The following is a 14193-nucleotide window of genomic DNA, read 5'->3' on the forward strand; positions in this document are numbered from 1 at the left end:
TCTCATGAGAACTCACCATCATGAAGATGGTGCTTAAACATTGAGGAAAGAGATGCCTCACACTCCCAATTCCCAGTTTCCAGGCAGAAGCCTCCTGTAGATGCAGAGCCTCTTGGAAAACCTCTATTACAAAAATGCAGAAAGAAAATATAGGCTTGGAGCCCCCACGCAGGTGGCCACCACCCTGCAGACCCCAGATTCATAGACCCACCAACAGCTCACTCTCTCAGTGTGGAAAACCTACAGACACTCAACACCAGCCCAGCCCATGAGAATAGCTGACGGGCTAAACCCTCCAAAGCCACAGGTGCACTGTCCTAGTAGAGATTTTAAAGGAGGCTTTGCCTCTGCAGCAGGCTACTCCCCCTTCCTACTATCCCCCACCCTCCCACCACCTTACTGCCAACCCACTCCTCCCAATCCCACCCATCCCTTTTACCTTCCACCACCACCAACCTCCTGTTCATAATTAAGTCACCCGCTTCAACATTAGGGATTATAATTCCACATGAGTTTCATAGGGACACACAGGCAAACCACATTATTCTGACCCTGATATTCCAGAACGTCATGTCCTTATCCCAGGGCAAAATACAATCATGACTTTTCAAAAGTTTGCAAAAGTCTTAACTCATTCCAAATGTAAAAATGCAGTCTCATCTGAGACAATGCTACAGTCCCTTCTGCCTATGAGTCCCTGAATTTAAAACGGAGCTCTTTTCTTTCAACGTACAATGATGGTACGGCCATTGGGTAAGCTTTCTCAATCCAAAGGGAAGACATTTTCAAGAAAAATGACACAAATGGGCCCGCAGGCCCAAGGCAAGTCCAAAACCCAGCAGGACAGTATTCACTCCATCTCACAGCTCCAAAATCATCAAGAGAACTCACTATCATGTGGACAGCATTAAGGAGATAGTGTTTAACCATTTGTGAAGAATCTGCCCCCCAACCCTCATCTTTCATCCCCACCCACAAAATAATCTTCCCCATTCTCCCCCACACCCCTACCTCCAACACCCACTCTTCTTTTCCATGATTAAATCACCTTCCACCAGGCCACACTTTTAACGTTCCCCATTACAATTCCCCATGAGTTTGGCAGGGAGGCAGAGCCAAATCATATTATTCTGACCCTGGCCCCCAATATCTCATGTTGTTCTCACACTGCAAAATACAATGATGCCTTCTCCACTGTTTCCCAATGCCTTAACTCATTCTAGCATTTACTCAAATGTCCAAAGCCCAAAGTCTCTTCTGAGACAAGGCTGCCATCCCTTCTGCCCCTGAGCCTCTGAAATACAAAGCAAGTTAACTATTTCCAAGGTACAGTGATTGTACAGGCATTGGGTAAGCATTCCCAGCCAAAAGGAAGAAATTGGCCAGAAAGAAGCAAAAAACACAGATGGGACTTACAGACCCCATGCAAGTCAAAAACCCAGCAGGCCATTCATTGCATCCTACAGCTTCAAGTCTTACATTTTTCTTTTTTTTTTAAATATCCAGATACCACATCCCGAGCACAAGGGTGTGAGGCTTTGGGCAGCTCTGCACCTGTTGCTTTGCAGGGTCTAACCCCCACAATTGCCCTCATGGGCTGGGCTGGTGTTGAGTACCTGTAGCTTTTCCACAAGGAAGGTGCCAGCTGTTATTGAGTCTATGAATCTGGCATTTGCAGAATGGTGCCTCCCTGTGGCGGGGGGGGGGGGTTCCAACCCTATATGTTCCTTCTGTACTGCCCTAGTAAATGATTCCCATGAGGCTCTGCCTCTTGGAAAGGTTTTGACCTGGACACCCAGATTCTTCCATACATACTCTGGAGTCTAGACAAAGAATCCCCAGCCTCTAGTTTTGTGCTGTGTGCACCTGCTGGCTTAACACTATGTGGAAGCCACCAAGGCTTGGAGCTTGCACCCTCTGAAGCAGTGACCCAAGCTGTACCTGTGCATCTTTCAGCTATGGCTGGAGCTGGAGCTGAAGCCGCAGGGATGCAGCCAGCAGTGTCCTGAGGATGGACACAGCAGCAGGGCCATGGGACAGGAGAGGGAAACCAGGCTTTTCTCCCAGGCCTCAGGGCCTGTGACAGCAGGCTGCAAAAGTCTCTGAAATGCCTTCAAGGCCTTTTTAACATTGTATTGGCTAGTAGCACTGAACTCCATTTTATGTACATTTCTGAAGCCTTCTTGAATTTTCCCACTGATAATCAGCTTTTCTTTCTGACCACTTGGCCAGGCTGCAAATTTTCCAAACTTTTAAGCTCTCCTCATGTAAATGTAAGTTTCACCTTGAGGTCATTTCTTTGGTCACATATAAGACCACAGGCTGTTCAACACAGACAGGACACCTCTGGAGCTTTGCTCCCTAAAAGTTCATTCCACTAGATACACTCTAAATCATCACCCTCACATTCAAAGTTTCACAGGTCTCCACGTTACGGGCATCATGCACTGATGTTCTCTGCTAAGGAAAAAGACAAGTGACCTTGGCTCCTGGTCCCAGTAAGCTCCTCATTTTCATGTGAAACCTTCTAAGCCTGGCCATCACTGTCCATCCTTCTGTCACCCTTTTAATTATAACTATTTAACAAGTCTCTACTCTGGTCCAAACTTTCCCTCATCTTCCTGTCTTCTTCCAAGACCTCCAAACTCTCCAATCTCTGGTGGTTACACACTTCTCAACCTGCTTCCACATTTTCAGCTACGTTTATTGCAGGCTGGCAATGTGGTAAAAGAAGAAAAGTCCATTTCAGGAGAAAAATTCATGCAGGCTTCAGATATTTGCCTGAAAACAAGATGAGTGCTGATGGCCAAGACAACAGGGAAAAGACCTTGAAGGCATTTCATAGCTCTGCTTCACAGCACTAATTTTCTGTATAATCAGAAAGAAAAGAGGTTGAACTTGCTGATGGTTCTGCAATCTTTAAATAAATCATGGAGTCTTCTGCTTATGGGGGGACTCAGGAAGCCTCTCAATCACACCAGAAGACCAAGTAGCAATGGTATGTTCTATATGGCAGAAGTAGAAACAAGACAGAGAGAGGAAAAAGATGCCAAAAGCTGTTATACAACCAGATTTCCTGAGAACTTTTTATCACAACGTCAGCATCAAGAAGATGCTGCTTAACCACTGGTGAAAGATCTGCGCCCTACCCCCCCATCCCCCCTCCACTGTTTCCAAGCAGAAGCCTCAGGAACAGGCAGAGCCTCTTGGAAAACCTCTACTAGGGCAGTGCAGAAAAAATATAACTTCGAGGCCCCACACAGGAGGTTACCTTCCTCCAGACACAAAATTCATAGACCCACCAACAGCTTGCACTCTCCATATGACAAAAGCTACAGGCACTCAACACCAGCCCAGCCCATGAAAGCAGCCATGGGGGCTAAAGCCTGCAAAGCCACAGGTGCCCTGCCCTAGTAGAGATTTTCCATGAGGCTCTGCCTCTGCAGCAGACAACTACCCCTTTCTACTGCCCACCACCCTCTCACCACCCTACTGCCAGCCCACTCCTCTGACCCTACCCACTTGTTTTTCCTTCCACCCCTACTAACCTCCCGTCTGTGATTAAATCACCTCCCACCAGGCCCCACCTCCAACATACAGGAACACAATTCCCCATGACTTTGTGTAGGGGAACACAGCCAAACCATATTATTCTGATCCCGACACCCCCAAATCTCACATCCCTCTCAGAGAAAAATACAAACATGCCTTTTTAAAAGTTTCCAAAAGTTTTAGCTCATTCCAGCAGTAAGGCAAATGAAATAATTTCAAGTCTCATCCAAGACAAGGCTGCAATCCCTTCTGCCTATGAGTCCCTGAATGTAAAAGGGAGTTCTTTTCTTTCAAGTTACAGTGATGGTACAGGCACTGGGTAAGCGTTCTCAATTCAAAGGGAAGATTTTCCCAGAAAAATAACACAACTGGGACACAGGCCCAATGCGAGTCCAAAACCCAACAGGACAGCATTCATTTATCATGAGAACTCACTATCACATAGACTGCATTAAGGAGACATCATTTAAACATTTGTGAAGGATCTGCCGCCCATCCCCATGTTTCACCCCCACCCGCACCATGAACCCCCATTCTCCCACACCCCCACTTCCAACCCCCATTGTCCACCATGATTAAATCACCTACCAAGCCACACATGTAACATTCCCCATGACGATTCCGCATGAGTTTTGGTCGGGAGACAGAGCCGAATCATATTATTCTCCCCTTGGCCCCCCAGTCTCATGTCCTTCTCATACTGCAAAATACAATAATGCATTCCCTACAGTCCCCCAATGTCTTAACTCATTCCAGCATTTACTCAAATGTAAAAAGCCCAAAGTCTCTTCTGAGATAAGGCTGCCGTCCCTGCTGCCCCCGAGTCTCTGAAATACAACACAAGTTAACTAATTCTAAGGTACAATGATTCTACAGGTATTGGGTAAGCATTCCAAGCCAAAAATAAACCTATCAGAAAGAAGCAAAAAACACAGATGGGACGTACAGACCCCATGCAAGTCAAAAATCCAATCAGGCCACTCATTCCATCCTACAGCTCCAAGTCATCTTTTTGGCATCTATGTCCACATCCAGAGCACAGGGTGGTGTGATAGCTGGGATCCCAAGGCCTTGGGCAGCTCTGCACCTGTGCCATTGCAGCATCTTTCCCCTACAGCTACACTCGTGGGTTGGGCTGGTGTTGAGTACCTGTAGCTTTTCAACACTAAGGGTGCAAGCAGCTGGTGGGTCTATAAAACTGGGGTCTGGAAAATGGTGCCTCCCTGTATGGGGACTCAAACCCTATACTCTCCTTCTGTACTGCCCGAGTAGAGGTTTACCATGGGGCTCTGCCTCTTGGAAAAGCTTCTGACTGCACACCCAGACTTTCTGATACATCCTCTGGAGACTAGATGAAGGCTCCAAAGGCTCTAGTCTTGTGCTGTGTGCACCTGCTGGCTTAACATTACGTGGAAGCCACCAAGGCTTGGAGCTTGCACCCCTGATGCAGTGACACAAGCTGTACTCATGCATCTTTCAGCCACGGCTGGGGCTGGACCTGCAGGGATAAAGGCAGCAGTGTCCTGAGGCTGCACACAGCAGTGGGGCCATGGGGCTGGCCCAGGAAACTATTCTTTTCTCCTAAGCCCCAGGGCCAGTGGCAGTAACTCATCCCCACCATAATCCCCTATTCTCCCCAAGGTTTGTGAAATGCCTTCAAGGCCTTTTCCCCATTGTCTTGAATTATTAGTACTAGGCTACTTTTTATGCAAATACGCAAAACCTTCTAGATTTTCCCCCTGAAAATCAGCTTTTCTTTTGGATCACTTGTTCAGGTTGCAAACTTTCCAAAAGTTTAAGCTCTGCTTCTCATTTAAATATAAGTTCTGTTATGCCCAGACCGTTTGTTCCCCGAAGAAGACCACCAGAGTCCAGAGTCAAAGCCAAGCGGCAAGGATCTTTAATGCAAGTTCAAACTTGGTCCCTATGTTCTATAACATACAAGAGGGCCCCGAATGATGCACGCGCCCGCTTTTTATAGCTCGATGCATACAGGATAGGATAGGTAAGGTTACAGAGGTACAAAGAAATTCTTTTGGTCACAGTATCACAATTGGTAATTGGTTAATATTCTAAGTTATACAATTAACAGTTTCTATTTGTTCCCGCGCATTTAGTAAAACTACAAACGGTTGTGACCTTATCAGGGGCTCTCTAGGTGGTGTTTCTAGGATGTATGGGGGCATGTGTTTGTACTGGGCTCAGGAAGTTTGGGACACATAGAGGAATATGTTTGTACTGGGCCCAGGACTAAGATATATGGTAGACACCGGTAATTAGAACAGAACAGAGCAGGACAGAGACTTTCACAACATTTGTCCTTTCAGCGTCTGGAGTCTATAGATAACCTAATCCGTTAGGTCCCGGGTCGATCTTTAACTAGGCTCAGGGCGCCGCCTGGGCTGTCAGGGCGCCGCCCGGGCTGTTTGCCTGTGGACTTCATGTCTGCCTTTTAGTCTTTTTATTTGATCTCTTTCAGTTCCAACTATGGTCATTTCTTTGATCACACATAAGAACACAGGGTGATTGATGTAGGCAAAACAACTCTTGAGCTTTGCTGCTTAGAAGTTCATTCCATCAGATACAACACCCTCAACTTCAAAGTTTTACAGATCTCCCGGGAAGGGTCACTGTGAAGCCCATTACTTTGCTAAGGCAAAAAACAAAAAAAGAAAACAAAAACAAAAACAAGAAAATCTTGGCCCCTGTTCCCAGTAAGTTGCTCATTTTCATCTGAGACCTTCTAAGCCTGGCCTTCACTGTCCATCCTTCTGTCAGCCTTTGAATCACAACTATTTAACAAGTCTCTGCAATGGTCCAAACCTTAACTTATCTTCCTGTCTTCTTCCAAGTTCTCCAAATTCTCTAATCACTGGCCATTACCCAATTCGGAACGTACTTCTACATACTCAGCTATCTTTGTCACAGCCTGGCGATGTGGTAAAAGAATAAAAGTCCATTATCAGCGGGAAACATCAAGAAGGCCTTCAATATTTGCATAAAAAAGCCCAGTGCCTGTAGCCAAGAGATTGGGGGAAAGGCCTCGAAGGTATTTCATAGCTTCACTGCACAGCATTGATTTTCTGAATGTAAATAAAGAAAAGAGGTTTCACTGACTCACAGTCCCTTCTGGCTGTAAAAAAAAAAAAGCACAGTGGTTTCGGCTTCTAGGAAGACAGGAACCCTCCCAAACATACCAGAAGGCCAAGCAGCAATGAAATATTTCATATGGCAGGAGTAGAAGCAAGACGATACAGGAAAGAGGTGCCATATCATGTTATACGGCTATATCTCATGAGAGCTCACTATCAGGAGATCAGCATCAAGAATATGGAGCTTAACTATTGGTGAAGGATCCTTCCACCACCCCATATCAAAACCCCACTGTTTCTAAGCGGAAGCCGGACGCACAGGCAGAGCCTCTTGGAAAACGTCTACTAGGGCAGCGCAGAAGGAAAATATGGGCTTGGAGCCCCAAATCGGGACACCACCATCCTTCAGACCCCAGAGTCATAGACCTCCAACAGCTCCCACCCTCAGTATGGAAAAGCTGCAGGCACTCAACACAGGCCCAGCCTATGAGAGTAGCGATGGGGGCTAAACCCTGCAAAGAGACAGGTACGCTGCCCTGCTCGAGGTTTTCCATGAGCCTTTGCCTCTGCAGCATGTTCCTCCCTTCCTAACACCCACCACTCTACAGCCAGCCAACTCCTCCCCACCTAACCCACCTCTTTTGACTTCCAACCCCACCCGTCTCCCATCCAGAAGTCAATCATCTCCCACCAGGCCCCACCTACAACATTCAGGATCACAATCATGCACAAGTTTAGGTAGGTACACACACAGCTCAACCATGTTATTCTGACCCTGAACCTCGAATAACGTATCCTTCTCACAGAGTAAAATACAATTATGCCTTTCTCAAAAGTTACCGAGTCTTAAGTCACTTCAGCATTAACTCAAGTGAAAAGAGTTCACCATCTCACCTGAGAAAACGCTACAGTCCCTTTTGCCTATGAGTCGCTCAACTTAAAAGGGAGTTCTTTTCTTTCAAGCCACAACGACAGTACAGGCATCGGGGAAGTTTTCTCCATCCAAAGGGTAGAGGTTTGCCAGGAAAATAAAACAAACGGGATCACATATTATTAAATATTTAAATATTATTTAAATATTCAATCTCACAGCTTCGAAAATCATCACCAGAACTCACAATCATGAGGGAACATTAAGGAGACGGTGTTCAACTATTCGTGAGGGATCCTCACCAGAAACTCACTACATCCTCACCCTCACGTTGGAAGTTTCACAGATCTCCAGGGCAAGGTACCCTGCAGCCATGCTCTTTGCTACAGGAAAACAAAGGAACCTTGGCTCCTGCTCCCAGTAACTTTCTCATTTTCTTTATTATACTTTCTGTTCTAGGTACATGTGCACAATGTGTAGCTTTGTTACATACGGATACCTGTGCCGTGTTGGTGGCACACATGTTTATTGCGGCACTATTCACAATAGCAAAGACTTGGAACCAACCCAAATGGCCATCAATGACGGACTGGACTAAGTGCCTCATTTTCATCTGAGACCGCATAAGCCTGGCCTTCACTGTCCATCCTTCTGTCAGCCTTTTAATCACAACGATTTAACATGTCTCTACAATGGCCCAAACGTTCCCTCATATTCCTGCCTTCTTTCGAGCTCTCCAAACCCTCCAATCTCTGGCTGTGACCCACTTCTGAACCTGCTTCACAGTTTCAGCTATCTTTCTTGCAGCCTGGCAGTGTGGAAGAAAAACAAGCCCATTTTCAGGGGGAAACTTCTAGAAGGCTTCAGATATTTGCATTAAAGAGAAGCCCAGTGCTAACAGCCAAGACGATGGGGGAAAAGACACTGAAGATATTCCATAGCTCCACTTTGCAGTACTTACGTTCTGTATGGTCATAACAAACAGGGGTTTAATTGCCTCATGGTTCTGCAGGCTGTAAAGGAAGCATAGCGGCTTCTGCTTCCGGGAGGACTCAGGAAGCCTCCCAATCAGGCCAGAAGGAAAACAGCAATGAATATGGGCAGAGTAGGAACAAGACTGAGAGAGGATGTGCCACATCCTCTTATACGACCAGATCTCACGAGAACTCACTATCATGAGCTCAGCATCAAGAGGATTAACCACCGGTGAGGGATCCGCCACCCCAACCCACCTCCACCCCCTCCTGTTTCCGGACAGAAGCCTGATGCAGAGGCAGAGCCTCTTGGAAAACCTCTACTAGGGCAGCACAGAAGGAAAATATGGCCTTGGAGCCCCCACCCAGGACACCACCCTCCTCCAGACCCCAGAGTCACAGACCCACCAACCGCTCCCACCCTCAGTATGGAAAAGCTGCAGGCACTCAACACCAGCCCAGCCCATGAGAGCAGCCATGGGGGCTAAAGCCTGCAAAGCCACAGCTACGCTGCCCTGCTCGAGGTTTTCCATGAGCCTCTGCCCCTGCAGCAGGCTACTCCCTTCCTACCACCCACCACCCTACAGCCAGCCAACTCCTCCCCACCTAACCCACCTCTTTTGACTTCCAACCCCACCCCTCTCCCATCCATGAATCAATCACCTCCCACCCGGCCCCACCTGCAACATTCAGGATCACAATCACGCACGACTTTAGCTAGGGACACACAGCTCAACCATGTTATTCTGACCCTCAACCCCGAATATCCTATCCTTCTCACACAGTAAAATACAATGATGCCTTCTCAAAAGTTACCAAGTCTTAAGTCACTTCACCATTAACTCAAGTGTAAAAAGTTCACCATCTCACCGGAGAAAACGCTACAGTCCCTTTTGCCTATGAGTCGCTCAACTTAAAAGGGAGTTCTTTTCTTTCAAGCTACAACGACACTACAGGCATCGGGGAAGTTTGCTCCATCCAAAGGGTAGGGGTTTGCCAGGAACATAACACAAATGGGATCACAGGCCCGGCGCAAGTCCAATACCCAGGAGGCCGGTATCCATTCAGTCTCACAGCTCGGAAACCATCACCACAACTCACCATCATGAGGGAACATTAAGGAGACGGTGTTTACCCATTTGTGAGGGATCCTCCCCCAAGGCCCACTTTTTACCCCTCATCCCCACCATAATCCCCCATTCTCCCCAATCCCCACCTTCCAACACCCACTGCCTTCCATCATTCAATTACCTTCCACCTGGCCCCACTTTTCATATTTCTGATTACAATTCCCCATCAGTGTCTCCAGGGACACACAGCCAAATCTTATTATTCTGTCCCTGCCCCCCAAAATCTCATGTGCTTCTCACTTGGCAAAATACAATGATGTCTGACCTACCATTTCCCCAAGCCACTGTCCTTTTCTACAGCCTGCAGAACCGTCAGCCAGTTCAACCCCTTTTTGGTACGATCATAGGGAAAATTAGGACCGTGAAGTGAAGCTATGAAATGCCTTCAATGACTCTTCCCCGTCGTCTTGGCTAAGACCCCCAAGATCTTCACTCATTCCAACATTTACTCAAATGTCTCAAGCCCAAAGTCTCATCTGAGACAAAGCTGCAGTCCCTTCTGCCTCTGGGCCTCTGAAATGAAAGCAAGTTAACTCCTTCCAAGGTACAATGATTGTCCAGGCATTGAATAAGAATTCCCACCCAAAAGAAAGACTTTTGCCAGAGACAACAAAACACACACGGGACTTACAGGTCCCGTGAAGGTCCAAAACCCAGCAGGCCAGTTACTCAAACACACAGCTCCAAAGTCATCCTTTCTTACTCCCTGTCCCCGGTGTCAGGGCTGGGCTCCCAAGGCCTGGGGCAGCTCTGCACCTGTGGCTTTGCAGTCTTCGGCCCCCCAAGCTGCCCTCATAGGCTGTGCTGGTGTTGAGTGCCTGCAGTTTTTACCCACAGAGGGTCCAAAACTCTTGGTGGGTCTAGGAGTCTGGGATCTGCATGATGGTGGCCTCCAGTGTGGAGGCTGCAACCCCGTATTCTGCCTCTGCACCGCTCTAGCAGAGGTGGCCCATGAGGCTCTGCCCTTTTGGCAGCCTTCTGTCTGGACACCCAGGCATTTTCAACATTTTCTGAAAATCTATACAGGGCTCCCAAGCCTTCTGGACTAGTGCTCTGTCAACCCGCGGCTTAACACTATGCAAGAAGTCAGGAAGGCTTCTTGCTTGCACCCTCTGATGCAGTCAAGCAATCTGTACCTGTGCATTTTTCAGCCAAGCTTGGAGCAAGAGCTGGGGCTGCAGGGATGCAGGCAGCAGTGTCCTGAGGCTGCACGCAGCAGCAGCAGCAGGGCTACGGGGCTGGCCCAGGAAACCATTCTTCTCTCCTAGGTCCCGGGGCCTGTCACAGCAAGGGCTGCTGCAAACACCTGTGAAATACCTCCAAGGCTTTTTCCCCCATCGTCTTGGCTATTAGCGCTGGGCTCCATTGGACGCACATTTCTGGAGCCTTCATGACTTTTACCCCTGAGAGCCAGCTTTTCTTTTGGACCACTTGGCCAGGCTAGAAAGGTTTCAAACTTTGGAGCTCTGCTTGTCATTTACATAGAAGTTCCAACTTGAGCTCCTTTCCTTGGTCACACATAAGAGCACAGGCTGTTGGATGCAGATAGGGCCCCTTTTCTGCTATGCTGCCTAGAGGTCCATTCCACCAGAAACACACTACATCCTCACCCTCACGTTGGAAGTTTCACAGATCTCCAGGGCAAGGTCACCCTGCAGCCATGCTCTTTGCTACAGGAAAACAAAAGGAACCTTGGCTCCTGCTCCCAGTAACTTCCTCATTTTTCTTTATTATACTTTCTTCTAGGGTACATGTGCACAATGTGTAGCTTTGTTACATACGGATACCTGGCCGTGTTGGTGGCACACGTTTATTGCGGCACTATTCACAATAGCAAAGACTTGGAACCAACCCAAATGGCCATCAATGACGGACTGGACTAAGTTCTCATTTTCATCTGAGACCGCATAAGCCTGGCCTTCACTGTCCATCCTTCTGTCAGCCTTTAATCACAACGATTTCACATGTCTACAATGGCCCAAACGTTCCCTCATATTCCGCCTTCTTTCGAGCTCTCCAAACCCTCAATCTCTGGCTGTGACCCACTTCTGAACCTGCTTCACAGTTTCAGCTATCTTTCTTGCAGCCTGGCAGTGTGGAAGAAAAACAAGCCCATTTTCAGGGGGAAACTTCTAGAAGGCTTCAGATATTTGCATTAAAGAGAAGCCCAGTGCTAACAGCCAAGACGATGGGGGAAAAGACACTGAAGATATTCCATAGCTCCACTTTGCAGTACTTACGTTCTGTATGGTCATAACAAACAGGGGTTTAATTGCCTCATGGTTCTGCAGGCTGTAAAGGAAGCATAGCGGCTTCTGCTTCCGGGAGGACTCAGGAAGCCTCCCAATCAGGCCAGAAGGAAAACAGCAATGAATATGGCAGGAGTAGGAGCAAGACTGAGAGAGGATGTGCCACATCCTCTTATACGACCAGATCTCACGAGAACTCACTATCATGAGCTCAGCATCAAGAGGATTAACCACCGGTGAGGGATCCGCCAGCCCAACCACCTCCACCCCTCCTGTTCGGACAGAAGCCTGATGCAGAGGCAGAGCCTCTTGGAAACCTTCACTAGGGCAGCACAGAAGGAAAATATGGCCTTGGAGCCCCCACCCAGACAACACACCCTCCTCCAGACCCCAGAGTCACAGACCCACCAACCGCTCCCACCCTCAGTATGGAAAAGCTGCAGGCACTCAACACCAGCCCAGCCCATGAGAGCAGCCATGGGGGCTAAAGCCTGCAAAGCCACAGGTACGCTGCCCTGCTCGAGGTTTTCCATGAGCCTCTGCCCCTGCAGCAGGCTACTCCCTTCCTACCACCCACCACCCTACAGCCAGCCAACTCCTCCCCACCTAACCCACCTCTTTTGACTTCCAACCCCACCCCTCTCCCATCCATGAATCAATCACCTCCCACCCGGCCCCACCTGCAACATTCAGGATCACAATCACGCACGACTTTAGCTAGGGACACACAGCTCAACCATGTTATTCTGACCCTCAACCCCGAATATCCTATCCTTCTCACACAGTAAAATACAATGATGCCTTCTCAAAAGTTACCAAGTCTTAAGTCACTTCACCATTAACTCAAGTGTAAAAAGTTCACCATCTCACCGGAGAAAACGCTACAGTCCCTTTTGCCTATGAGTCGCTAACTAAAGAGTTCTTTTCTTTCTTTTTTTTTTTTTTTTTTTTTAGAGGCGGAGTCTCGCTCTGTCGCCCACTGGAGTGCAGTGGCCAGACAGCTCACTGCAAGCTCGCCTCCCGGGGTTCCGCCATTCTTGCCTCAGTCCGAGTAGCTGGGACTACAGGCGCGCCACCTCCCCGGCTAGTTTTTGTATTTTTAGTAGAGACGGGGTTTCAACGTATTAGCCAGGATGGTCTCGATCCTGCTCGTGATCCGCCCGTCTCGGCCTCCCAAAGTGCTGGGATTACACTGAGCCACCGCGCCCGGCGGGAGTCTTTTCTTTCAAGCTACAACGACACTACAGGCATCGGGGAAGTTTTCTCCATCAAAGGGTAGAGGTTTGCCAGGAACAAACACAAATGGGATCACAGGCCCGCGCAAGTCCAATACCCAGGAGGCCGGTATCCATTCAGTCTCACAGCTCGGAAACCATCACCACAACTCACCATCATGAGGGAACATTAAGGAGACGGTGTTTAACCATTTCTGAGGGATCCTCCCCCAAGGCCCACTTTTTACCCCTCATCCCCACCATAATCCCCCATTCTCCCCAATCCCCACCTTCCAACACCCACTGCCTTCCATCATTCAATTACCTTCCACCTGGCCCCACTTTTCATATTTCTGATTACAATTCCCCATCAGTGTCTCCAGGGACACACAGCCAAATCTGATTATTCTGTCCCTGCCCCCCAAAATCTCATGTGCTTCTCACTTTGCAAAATACAATGATGTCTGACCTACCATTTCCCCAAGCCACTGTCCTTTTCTACAGCCTGCAGAACCGTCAAGCCAGTTCAACCCCTTTTTGGTACGATCATAGGGAAAATTAGGACCGTGAAGTGAAGCTATGAAATGCCTTCAATGACTCTTCCCCGTCGTCTTGGCTAAGACCCCCAAGATCTTCACTCATTCCAACATTTACTCAAATGTCTCAAGCCCAAAGTCTCATCTGAGACAAAGCTGCAGTCCCTTCTGCCTCTGGGCCTCTGAAATGAAAGCAAGTTAACTCCTTCCAAGGTACAATGATTGTCCAGGCATTGAATACGAATTCCCACCCAAAAGAAAGACTTTTGCCAGAGACAACAAAACACACACGGGACTTACAGGTCCCGTGAAGGTCCAAAACCCAGCAGGCCAGTTACTCAAACACACAGCTCCAAAGTCATCCTTTCTTACTCCCTGTCCCCGGTGTCAGGGCTGGGCTCCCAAGGCCTGGGGCAGCTCTGCACCTGTGGCTTTGCAGTCTTCGGCCCCCCAAGCTGCCCTCATAGGCTGTGCTGGTGTTGAGCGCCTGTAGTTTTTACCCACAGAGGGTCCAAAACTCTTGCTGGGTCTAGGAGTCTGGGATCTGCATGATGGTGGCCTCCAGTGTGGAGGCT

The 14193-nt window shown here is 48.3% G+C and overlaps 1 long non-coding RNA gene across 1 annotated transcript; it reads right to left on the reverse strand.

Annotated features, from left to right (window-relative positions):
• Positions 1-12585: 12585 nt before the first annotated feature.
• LOC117080450 lies at positions 12586-13595 on the reverse strand. Its single transcript, XR_004435852.1, has 3 exons — positions 13470-13595; positions 13383-13385; positions 12586-12599 (listed from the first exon to the last, which is right to left on the reverse strand). It is a non-coding gene; the product is annotated as an uncharacterized LOC117080450 (long non-coding RNA).
• Positions 13596-14193: the final 598 nt, after the last annotated feature.

This window comes from Trachypithecus francoisi, unplaced genomic scaffold, assembly GCF_009764315.1.
Source record: "Trachypithecus francoisi isolate TF-2019V2 unplaced genomic scaffold, Tfra_2.0 Contig00231, whole genome shotgun sequence".
Classification (NCBI taxonomy): domain Eukaryota; kingdom Metazoa; phylum Chordata; class Mammalia; order Primates; family Cercopithecidae; genus Trachypithecus; species Trachypithecus francoisi.